We start from the raw sequence: 12375 nt of genomic DNA, 5'->3' as shown, positions 1-12375 counted from the left end.
TAAGCAACTTTAACCTGAAAAGTCCAGATTAGCATCATATCTTAAGACATCAGGCCTGATTCAAAATTATTCAACCGGACAGTGTGAGCTGATATTCCACCATGAATGCTACACAACCGCACATACGACAGGCTTTAGACATTTGGAGGAGAGAAAATATAGCAACGCCAACAAGCAAACATTGAGGGCCCAATCCTGGGTTGGTTTTATAAATGTGTCTTGGGTTTCTTCGTGACCCTGTCCCAGTACTTCAGAGTCTCCATCTTTGACAATATCAGGTTCATTTAAGTTTGAGTCACAGTGTGACCGGGTCAGTCACATTATAAACTATTACAAAAGGCTCAGCTGCACAACAATACAGCCTCTAAATGCTTACCATAACCAATAACGCAGGTCATCCACAGAGCGTCTCATAAAGCAGAGCAAAGAGCCGTCGACCTCCGTGTGACCTGAAAACATTTCACTCATATTGCCTCATGATGACTTCTGAAGCAGGAATCGCAATTTCATCAGTGTGACAAAGCAGAAGCATAAAGTCAGTTAGCCAGAGGGGCAGCCCTGCGCGTTCATGGAGTCCCATTTAGAAAAAAAGAGGATTTTATTATTACAGCCTGTATCTCTGAACCGAGCAAGAGCTACGAATCCAATTGTTTTTTTTTCAAAAGAATAAAGTCTGTTCAAGGTTTTTCTAGAGGGACACATGATTATTGTCAATATACAATTTTACAATTAAATTACCAGTTTATCTTAAAGTGCACAGACGACATTCAGGCATCCACATCTACAAACCAGTTCAAGCATTCAAGTGAAGTAACGACACTACCAGTTGCATGATGAGTTTTAACCACGCTCACAGGCTTGTGGTGCAAATATAAAAAGACTAGTTCAGGATAGAAACTCCTTTGTCCTTCCATCCAACACCAATATTTCAAACAAATAATATCAAGTTTTCTGTGGTCTTGTAATGTCACACTGCACCGGTCTGATGGACACTCACTTTAGTTTACATGAGATGAGTGTGATGAAATGGTTGTTGCAGAGGAATGGTGAGTGCATGTTCTCGTGTCAAGCACATCAGTTTTGACTTGGCCTGCTCATGACAGCCGTAAGAGGGTAACTGAGCGTGTGCAGGACTCTTGCTCTGTCTTACTTAAGAATTATTGCCTTTTGTGTCATCTCCTGGTTGCCCTTTCCATGTTCTGTTTTATTCTGCCACCAGAGTGTAATGTTTCCTGTTTGTAGTTCATGCCCGTAGTGTTTCGTCTCTTACTTCCTCCCATTATCTGGTTTCCATCCACATGGAACGTCCTGATTGTCTTTACCTGTGTCATCACTTTCCCGTGTCTGCATTATAACCTCAGTGTCTCAGGCCAGGTTCACGCTGCACCTATAAATCAGATTTTTAACTCATCCAGAATGTAGGTTTTTTTTTTTTTTTCCACCAGTCTGGACACAAAAAGTCAACATGAGATCTTTTTCCAAATTTGATTCAAACCACGTACAGAGGAGGTTTCAGATCTGATTCCTACAGATCTGATCAATCTGAACGTCTTGGTCACTTCACTGTGTATTCTGCTTCACTCACAACGTGACACCATCGACAATAACAACGACGACGACGTAGATCCACCTTTGGTCAGTGGAAGAAAACTCCAAGAATAAAACCAAAGTAGTGAAACAAGCTCCACAAAAAGATCACACTTCTCTGTCATCCAGTTTGCTGTTGTATTTCCTGGGCGTAACCCGTTACCATAGAAACCAATGTGGATCAGACCATGTCAATACAGACGGGCAGATCAGACCTGCTCACTCTGTAATGTGGACAGTCAGTCAGTAAGATCGGATTGTTTTCACCTCGTGGACGCTTCTTGTTTTGTTAGTTCTCTCACTGGTTATAAAAGTGATGGTTGGATTATTGTACCTCGCTTTGTTAGACTTTTCTTCTTGTTTTCTGTCTATTTAAATATTTTTTTTGTTTTCCTGCCCTTGGGTCCAGTTCCTTTTAATTTGATCCCTGAAACAGCATAGGCCTGCTTTACACAGTTAAAGTCCTTAACAGTTTGATCACGGAGCTCGACAAATGTTGTTAGTGTCTCTGCTGGAACAAAATATTCTTGTTTTAAGAGCAAAACAGTCAAAGTCTTTAAATGGAAACTCCTTTGGGAGCCATCGACCGAGTTCTTATTGACCTACTGTACATAACCTCTCCTCTGTTCGACATAATGAACACAGAGCATCACTCAGCGCTTGTTCTTTAGGACTTATTTATAAGCAGACACAGAAATTAATTGTTTGCCATGTCAGGGCGCTTCAGTCTGAACAGCTGTGCACCGAGACGCACTGGAAGCATCACTAATGGAACCGTTATGGTCGGGCTGAAGCCTCAACTTTAGTTACAGAGCTTTAAAAGATGTATGTTGTTCTGGCTGTTAGGGCCGCATGTATCACTGCATCTTAAATTCAAATGCTAGAAAAATAAAACCAACTTTGCCTCAAAAAACGATCATGATGTTTTACTCTAAGATAAACTCACACAGCGTTTTTTTTTTTTCCCTGTCTGGCTGTGCAGTCAGGAGTGCTTGCATGAAGAAGTTTTGCGCTGAGCATAGAAGTGCTGCACGTCAGTCCTGTCGCTATGACAACAGTCTGCTGATAAGGGCGGCTGCATGAGAATGTTTGTTCCTAATCGGACACGGAGCAAAGCAGAGGTGGGGACAAGACAGGATCCGTATGAGGGGAAAATACGAGGAATGTCCATTTGTGAAAGAGCGCCGATAAATCAAAATACAGTGAAAAAATCTCCCACCGCCTCGTGTACAGTTTCACAGCTACATCCAACTGTGCCCGAACACAGATTAGAAGGTGACTAGTAAACTTTAAAGAATGGAAAGGACTGTTTATCATACTCTGAAAACCAAAATGATGAAAGCCACAAACGTCTTTGTGTTGGTATTTTAAAAGGTCACGTGTTGCAAAATACACTTTTCCATGTAAACTCTGAGTCTGCCTTATCACTTTAAATAATCGATCATGGAGCGAGGAAGCCTGAGACACCCGAGTCCTCCCAGAGAGGAGGCGTGGTCAGACACAGCTCATTTACATATTTAAAGCTACAGACACAGAAACAGTCTGTCCTGAGCAGGGCTGAAATAGAGGGGTTTATAGGCTCAAATAGGAGAGTGGATTTACAACAACACACTTCACACAAGTTTTCTATGTTCTTCTGAGACGTCTTTAAACTGGTTGAAGAGGAGGAGAACATGTGACCTGTGAGTGTAAATCATCTCAAACATCCCCTGTCGTTTGAATCAACCTCAGAGTGAGATCACCCTCCTGTGTTTCATTTTTCGGTTCCTCTAACCTCAGCTGCAGATCGTCCATGTTTACAACACATCAATCAGCTCTGATTGACACCTGTCACGTCGAGTAATCAATCCTTCATGTGCTCACAGGCTCATCAGTGAGTGTGATAAGAACGAGCGAAGCAGAAAGTCTTGAAAAAAGAAGCAGCTGAAGCGATTAGAGAAATGCTGACTGGTCTTTTGGGTGTCATTAAAAAGCGTGGAAAGTGTTGCTGTTTACAGCCCTGATAACAACGATAATTACTTTCCAAACATCGGAACAAGAAATATCAGAGTTTGATAAAACGCAGCTATATTTGCAGTGACACTGCACAAAAAAACATGTGTGCTTATTAAGGCTCTCGCTGTGCCGTGCTAATAATCTGCACCGCTCTGTTCTCATTTTTAGAAGAGCACACAAGGGCACGGGTAAAAATAGACGCCTGCAGCTGAGCTCTCATTAGATATCTTCCTTTTCTGTTAAATCACATACGAGTGGGAACAGTGGAAGACTTTCAGATTCCAGTCTCTAGTATTCAACACTTTTAAGGCACACACACGGCCTAAACAGAGAGGCCCGGGGGACTCAGGCACGGGAACAGCAGCAGAAGTGGAAACTGTGAAGCCTTTGTTCGGGACTTGTGCTGTTTCGTGCAGAGATTCATCAAGTCATATAGATGTCAGAAAGAGAGCACAGACAGATGAGACGTGACTCATATGAGTGAGAGGAGCGATGTCACGAGGGAGAGTGTGCGCTGGTGGGGACGACTGTCGCTCAGACTTTCAGAGGACAGAGGTGTTCGATTCGAGTCCTCCGAGGTGAACTGTGCAGATTGGAAGTGCAGAACCAATTAATTTAAGTTATTATTTTGTAAAGATTTATCTGGTGGCTTTCTGCCAGGACAGTGGATAGAGTAGAAACTCAGGAAGAGAGAGAGAGAGAGAGGGAGAGAGAGAGAGAGAGAAAGACAGAGAGAGAGAGAGAGAGGAATGACACAAAAGAGAGGAGCCACAGGTTGTCCCAAAAAGCTGATTACACAAACAGGACAACATGGTGAAGATCGAGTGCATCTCGAGTATCTGCTGACAAATGTATAACAGCTATTTGCCAGCCAACTTGTGGAGTTGCAGGTTTGCAACTTGAATTTGAAGAGTTTCATTAGTAATCAATCATTTTTGTGGAACATTATTTCTATTTTTCTTCTCCGCATCAACGTTCGGATCAATCCCGTCAAAGAGCAGATTTTCCATTCTCAGATTTATCGTCGGCTCAAAGTGAAACAGACATTGTTTGAGATGATATGTTAATATGTGAGTTCGATTCTGCAAAACTTTACAACAGAGCAGGTAACTTCAATTTCATCAAATCAAATACATAATGGATAAAAGCCCCGTGTTGAAAACTCTGCCACATCTGGGGAACCGTGCGTCGATGTGAGTGATCCACCTCTCATCCTTTATTGGTGGCGAGAGCCGCTGAGCGACTATGAACGGCATCTTCACACACTTGATCCTCTGACAGAACTGGTGCACACTCTGCGATCAGACGCCATGTTCTGCTCTCATCAAAGACATGCAAAGAAAGTAGCACGGTTAATAATATGCATCTGTGCAAAAAAACAAACAAATCCTCTGGAGTTTGACACGGACGGACGGACGGCAGCGGTGTACTGAGCGGTTCTTTGGAGTCAGCTGGGGACATGATGGAGGTAGAAGAGAGAGGACAGAGCGCTGATGAATAATTCACCACTATGTGCTTTATTATTGTTATTGATCTCTGCTTATGCACCAGGGAATGATTCTGCTGTTCAGCTCGGAGCTCCGCCCTCCGCTGACCTCCTCTCCAATCCCATATATAACAGGCGGCCATTTTGTGATAATACACCTCCATTATTTATTACCCGTCACTGCAGACCCTTTTGTCTCCAGCTCCACTCTGGCATCGTCTCATCCTCTGTGGCCGTGTGCGTTTTATAAAGAAGCATGCAGCAGGTAATAAATACAAACAGGCACATGTATGCATGCAGTGATAAAGGGCTCCTATATGTCTGCTGGTATATTTCACTTCTTCATAATAAAACCTTTTAGTCATTCTTCAGACTGTGAAGAGAGAACGCGCTGCACGGTTCACTCAGTACAGCTGGCCCAACTTCAACACAACCTCTGGCCTTGTTCGCACATGCACTCCTGGACCATTTCTAAAAAGACATCCGTGACTTATCACTGCCCTTCAAAGCGGGAGAGCGTCCGTGTGGGGCGGGAGGGGGGGGGGTGGTCTCAGGACGCCGGACATGACGTGGGCTTCCTGTTTCTTTTAGAGTTGATTTCAAAGTTATTTTAATTGTTTTTAAAGCTCCGCATGGCCTTGCTCCATCCACACATCACTGATCTTATTTCCTTTGATGTTCCCTTCCCGCTCTCACTCAGGTCCTTGAAAGCTCACCTTTTAAACGTCCCACATGTGACCCACACAAACCGGGGGAGAGCTTTCTGTTTTAATGCTCCCAAACTGTGGAGCTCGCCGCACAGAGAGCTCTCTGTGTGTTTTTAAAAGTTAACTAGACCCATCTTTTTCATCTGGCTTTTAATTAATAGGGATTTTTTTAATGCTTGTATCTTATTATTAATTATTATTATTATTATTATTTTTTTTTTTTTTATTATTATTATTTATATATATTTTATTTATATTATTATTATTATTTTTTTTTTATTATTCATTTAATTTATTTTTTTTGTAATAATTTTTTTCAATACAAAAATTGACATTCTGTGTGTTTTATTCTGGACCTTCTTTTCTTCTGTGAAGCACTGTGGGCTGCATGTTTTATGCATGAAAGGTGCTATATAAATAAAGCTGAGTTGAAAGAAGACTGGGGGGACGAAGACATTTAGGTTCCCAACAGCTTCTATGTAGAGCCACAGCTGCAACATAAACACAGCTGAAGATCCACTCATGTGAGCAGTGAGTTTAATTTCAGCTGTTTTAGGTTTTTTATTCTCCATCCAGCACAGGTTGTGTAATTTCTTGGCAAAGTGTCTAATTTATACATGTTGATCTCTGTACACAACAAGTGTCCTTTAATCTCTGTTCAGATTAATCTAATCTATAAACACGTCATTTCTGTTTTTGTATACTGGATACTTTGAATTTATCTTTGGGATCAATAACGTTTCTATCTCGCTGGTCTGGTTCTATATCTATATATGGAGAGACTTTATATCAATGCTATGTGTAATTGACTTATGATCAGTATGAACAAACAAGTGGGGAAGAAGAATGAAGCAGCTTCACAACGTGAGTGAAAGTGTAACACAGCGTACATAAACACATCTATGTATCAAACACTGTGCAACAATAAGTGCAATCCCAGCAGCATTCGACAGGCACAAGCTCCGGAGCAAATGTGCACTGTACATCCTAACAGTCATGTGCAACACTGACAGATACACTCCCACACTCTGAAAGGTCAGGCTATCCTGGTTTGTTTTGAACGACATCGCACAGACACATGTTATGCTTCCTGTTCGTTTACTTGCTGATGGTTTCATGTACATTTGTAAACGTGTGAACCACCAAAACGACAGCAGATAAAAATGAGCCGATGGCTACAATCTGACTTATTTACACGTCTGTGTTCATTCATGTGAACTCTCGCCATTTTGAATCAATAAAAAAGATGTCATCAGCTTAAAGTCACAGTCGGTCTCCAGCTATACGGACATGTTGGGACTTCCCACGGACAATAAGTGGACTGTATAACTGACAGAGTAGACCAAAACAAAATATAATCCAAACACATGAATTGATCCCCCAAAACAGATGAAGTGATAGTTCAGAGAACGACGACAGAGAAGTTGAAGTGAATGTTTTAGACTCCAAAAGAAATATCTGCTTTGCTCCGGTCTGCTGTGACCTTCAAACAGCAGCAGAGACAGAACTCATAAACTTCACACCGAGAGACAAACAGGAGGAGGAATACCCACAAGGTTTCTGCTGCTTCTGATCTCAAGGCACACACGCACACACGCACACACACACACACACACACACGCACACACACACACTCCAGAGAAGCGGTTCGGATGAATGACAAGATATATCCTTTAAAGAGCTGAGAGACTAACAGCTGAGTACATATCACATCAAACATTATTCTGCCATCGTGATCCTCTCTCCTCTTTACTCTACGCTTTGAGCACCAGCCAAAAGGGAATTAAAGTCTCCCAAAATAGGGCCCGGGCTTTAGTAGTAAACACTTGAAACAGCATCGTGTGTTTGAATAAAAGTATGCGGCCCTTTCAGCTAATCTAAGAGTCCCTCTCATCACAGGTTCAGGGATAGTAAGAGGATTACTCTGAGAGGAGGGTTATAGCTTGGACACAAAAATAACAATTCAGAAAAGCACATCGACTGTAATGAACGAAGCCTGAGTGATGTCACCCGTCTTTTCCTGCAGGGGGCGCTGGAGTCCCATTGGTGGCGGTCTCCATGCTGGAAATGCTGACTTTCATTCAAGCTAACCACAGACTGAGAGCTGGAGCTGAGGAGGTGACTTTTACTTCCCGGCAGGTGAAATCTATTTCACATAGGTGACATATTTATGACCTTCAGGGCCACCGTACTAAACAGACCAGTCATGAAAAAAGTTCTATATCCAGTGTGGGCCGATTAAGACATGAGTTAATTAGTCCTTTTTTTTCTCCTTTTTTTTTTAATCAGGCTGTAAACATGTTAGTTTCTGCAGTAAAAACAGAGTGTTATGTATGAGCGTGTATGTGACTGATTTTGTACTTCATTGGAGGTTGCTGCTTGGTACAGATACACACACACACACACACACACACACACACACACAATCGCACAAAAATGCACAAAAAAAATAACTGCATAAAAGCTGAAGATCTTAACCTGTTCGGAAAAAAAAAATGACTGACCAAAGTTGGCAGCAAGTATTCAAACATGACTGAAACAACGTGAGATTGTATTTCTTATTTTTCTGCCTTCATTTAAAGGTATGACAGTGAACAGAGGACGACATCATGTAGAGACAGAGCGGGGAGTGACACGAAGAAAGAGAGCCACAGGTCAGAGTTGGGCCGTACGTTCGGAGAACCAAACTCTGTTAGCTCCGCCTCCTTGGATTTGTTTCCTGCCCCGTGTTCTCATCATGTGGGTAAACTGTTAAACACTGACTGGATTGAAAGAGTACTGCATGCAAGCGTTGCTTCTGTTGGTTGGTCGTTTTCTTTTCAGGGTCATGAATTCGGCCTGATGTTTAAGCTGCCATCCAATTCTTAGCTGCAGCTTAGTGCAACTTGACTGGCTGAAGGAGGCGTACAACTGTGAGGCCACATTTTACACTTATGAGATGAAATCCTGTCAGAAGTTGGCTTTTTTTTAAAAAATCACCTCTTAACCCCGCTCTGGCTAACTAGCAAGTGTCAGAATTCATCTCTTATCAGACGTTTCCAGCAGGCTTGTGATCGTCTATTTGAGGCTGATGTGACTAATTTCGCCTGAATCTCTGCACATGGTGACAACTAACAAGATCCAGTCAGAAGGACTGTTTTTAGTTAGAGTTAGAGTGCACTAATGAGATTTGTTAGTGGAGGGGGAAGAGGGAGGTGTGTGTGGGACGGGGGGGGGACGCCTCCTGAATCACATCAGGTACAAACACCTGCTCGCTGAGAGGCCTCCCGCAGCACTTGTGAGCTCCTAACAGCTGCTGAGCCAACACCCCTTTTCTTCCTCGTCGCCCAGAGGAGACCCGTCGTCCTGACAACCATCCAGCTCCCAGCCTCCAGGGGGGGCTGCTGGTCCTATAGGTAGGCTTACAGACAGGTGGTTCAGGCGGTGATGGGCGGGCGGGAGAGGGAGCTCCTGGCTGTCGGGTCTGTACTCAATTCCCAGCATTCCCTGCAGCAGCTTGTCTCTGTAGCTTAACGTCAGCTGGTTTTCTTCTGTCTGACGTTCTGCAGCTCAAACTGGGCACTGCTCCCTCTCCTCTCCACAAACAGACAGGAGAAGATCGAAGAACAGGCATCCACCCAAACACACGCCTCGATCCATGATCTACTCATCATGACACAAACACGTGTTAAACTTCTCACTGTGGGATGTTTTCATGGACCTTGTGAAGAACTGCAAACGTTACCACCCACACATCTCACAGTTTAGTTTACGACTAAAAGCAGAATGAGTCAAAGGATGTGCGACTCCTCTACTCTCAAATAAAGAGACTGTAGTTTTTAATCTGCTGCTATTAATTGTTTGAAGAGATTAACTTAAAACAAGTGTGAAGTCAGTGAATCACAACTGATTCAACTATTTACAGCAAAATGGAAGTAGAGGCAATCGTACCGCTTCTGTGTTTTTATAAATCAGGTCAGGTTTTATAAATAAATGATGTTATTATTAAACTATATGCTAAGCTAGGCTAACCATAATGTACACAGACTGGTCAGTTAGAGCCTAAAATCTGAATAAGATATGACTTTAAATGTTGATGTATTTGTTTTTATATGTAAAGCACTTTGTAAACAGCTGTTTTTAAAGGTGCTATATAAATAAAGTTATTATTATTTATTGATCCCAGAGGAGGAAAATTCATTTGCGTTGAAGCAGCAATACAGAAATCAAAAGTCAAAACTCAACAGAATAGTAACATAAATACAGTTTTAGATGTAGTAGAAGATACATACAGAAGAATATACATAATGGGGTGAACACAACAGGACAATGAAGAATTTTGCACATTTTCCAACAACATCTCCAAATACTCTCTCATGTCTAAATATCACACACACACACACACACACACACAAAGCAGCAGCATCCTCCCTTTAAGGCTGTAACAGGGGCAACCCGTCCACACAGCAGAGACCTTGTCATCTCATTTCATGGCTGGACTAGCAGGAGCCCGGGGTGGGGGGGTGTTGCAGAGTGAGGAAGGTGGCATGCAGAGGTTATCGCTGAGTAATGTGTAAGTGATGAGACACCGAGTCATGAAAACACTGCAGGGATTGCAGACTTATCTCCCTGCTGAACGGCCGACTCACGCCGTTCCACTCCTCGCTCGTCAGCTCGGCGTCTGATCAGCTCGTCTTTGTGGGCTGAAAATGCAGCAACCTTGGGCCATCCTCTCTGTGCAGCCCTGATCAAAGACTCACCGCGGATGTGTTATGTGCACGCCCTTCTAAAAACACTAACGAGAGCCGGGGCGTGCACATTTGCCAGGCTCATCTTTAAGTGACACAGACGCAGAGAGGATGTTAGCGGGGGTCTGACAGCCTGTGCGAACGTCCGGGGAATTACTGAAGAAGTGGAAGGGGAGGCAGAGGTGTGTCTCAGGTGTACGGGGTAAGCCCTGCAGCAGGAGGCAACATATGAATGGAGCTAATTAGCCACGCAGCGCCTATATGCAAAAAACCCTTCTAACTGTTTCCAGTCATCAAGCACCCTGTGATTCACTGTGACAGGCCCTCTGCTCTGCTTTGCATAAAGACGCCGGTGAGGGTGTTTAAAATTTCATCCGCCTCCCTCAGCAGAGGCCTATCACTGCACGCCCGAGATCATTTCTCCATCAGGCTGTTGGCAAGCAGCTCCTGTGTTTCATTAACCCTTTATCAGACCGGTTAGATGATCTTTTCCTCATGGGAGCGCGTTCAAATCAATACGATGATTTGATTGCAGCGCGCGAGGGGTAATGGATTCAGTTTAACGCGAAAATGAAAATGAGTTTCGCAGCTCTGTCTTAATGACGATGCATTGGAAACAATCTGATATCAGACCAGAAGGACAGCGGACGTCTCCAATGATCTCATGACGGACCACCTGCTCTGACAGCTGGCTTTGTTCTGAGACAGAAAAACAGATGAATAAGGATTTTTCTCCTCCAATTATGAATAGTCTCAACAATTCATCTCTTCCCAGTGACGGATTATTCCCAATAATCAAAGAGGGTTGTTTGTTGCTTGAGGTTTTTGTGTCTTTGTTAAAAGACAGGACAGAGTCAGAAATCAGACAGACAGAGTGAGTGGGGAATGGCATGTGGTTAAGGAGGACAAAGGTTGGATTCGAACCCGGGCCACCCGTCCTGAAACAGATTATTGGATGAAGCCTGAGTGATGTCACCCATCTGTTACGGCACTGGGCTTTGGAGTCCCATCGCTGTATGTTCATGCTGTCAGCCTCTCGTGGACACTGGAAGAACTGCAGGATGTTGCACTTCTGCACTGGAAGTTTTGCTTGATCCTGGAGAACTGCAGCCTCCACATCCAACGACTTTCCATACTAGTCTACGCAAAGAGGACATATTAGCCCCCTTTCTCCACCTTTTCAAACAGTCCCCCTGTGCTCTAAATAAAACATCTGTGCTTTGGTCCAAAGATAACATGAATCAAGCAGCAGAGGAGGTTTGTGACCCTGTAGAAATGCTCCATTTTGGCGTGTGTGTCTCTTTAAATGCAATGAGCCCCCCCCCCCTCTGTTTACAAAATGAACACTGCATGGATTAGACTTCTAAAGAGACAAACACACTGAACATGCATACTGTAAAAACCAAAACATATACTTGATCACGTGCTTCGTCGAAAAGGATCCTGATCAGACTGGACACATCTCCCTGATAGGTCTCATGTTTGTATTCAATCCCGTCTGTCCGCCTGAGAGAAACACTGCGTCCATGTATCAGGTAATGATGTCGATCCTGAGGCTAATGCAGGCTACATGAGTTTCCAGGTCAGAGCTATTCCATCTCCATCACAGTCTGTCAGGTCCCATCATTGTCCTGCGTCAGTCACTGATTGGCCGGGCTGATCACCTTTCTTTGCTGAGACGGATCCTCAGAGACGTGCGGGAACAGAGACAGGATGCAGTGTGACTTCGAGCTCAAGGACGCAGTGACAGCAGCACAGCTGTTGACTGATATGTTGTCAGTGGCAGAAATCAAATCAGTGACCTTTGTGCTGCAGACCTGTATCTATATGAACACTCAGGGTGTAATGTACCTGACTGCAGGGAGCAGCTCAC

The 12375-nt window shown here is 43.5% G+C and overlaps 1 protein-coding gene across 1 annotated transcript in view; it reads right to left on the bottom strand.

Moving 5' to 3' along the window:
• Positions 1-12375, bottom strand: part of LOC306834605 (heparan sulfate glucosamine 3-O-sulfotransferase 5) — a 75504-nt gene that overhangs the window by 3732 nt on the left and 59397 nt on the right. The gene's annotated exons all lie outside the window — the stretch shown is intronic.

The sequence above is a fragment of the Symphodus melops genome (assembly GCF_947650265.1).
Source record: "Symphodus melops genome assembly, chromosome: 1".
NCBI classification, from domain to species: Eukaryota; Metazoa; Chordata; class Actinopteri; order Labriformes; family Labridae; genus Symphodus; species Symphodus melops.
The sequence above is the reverse complement of the archived record's forward strand: the minus strand, read 5'-3'. Positions and strand labels throughout refer to the sequence as shown.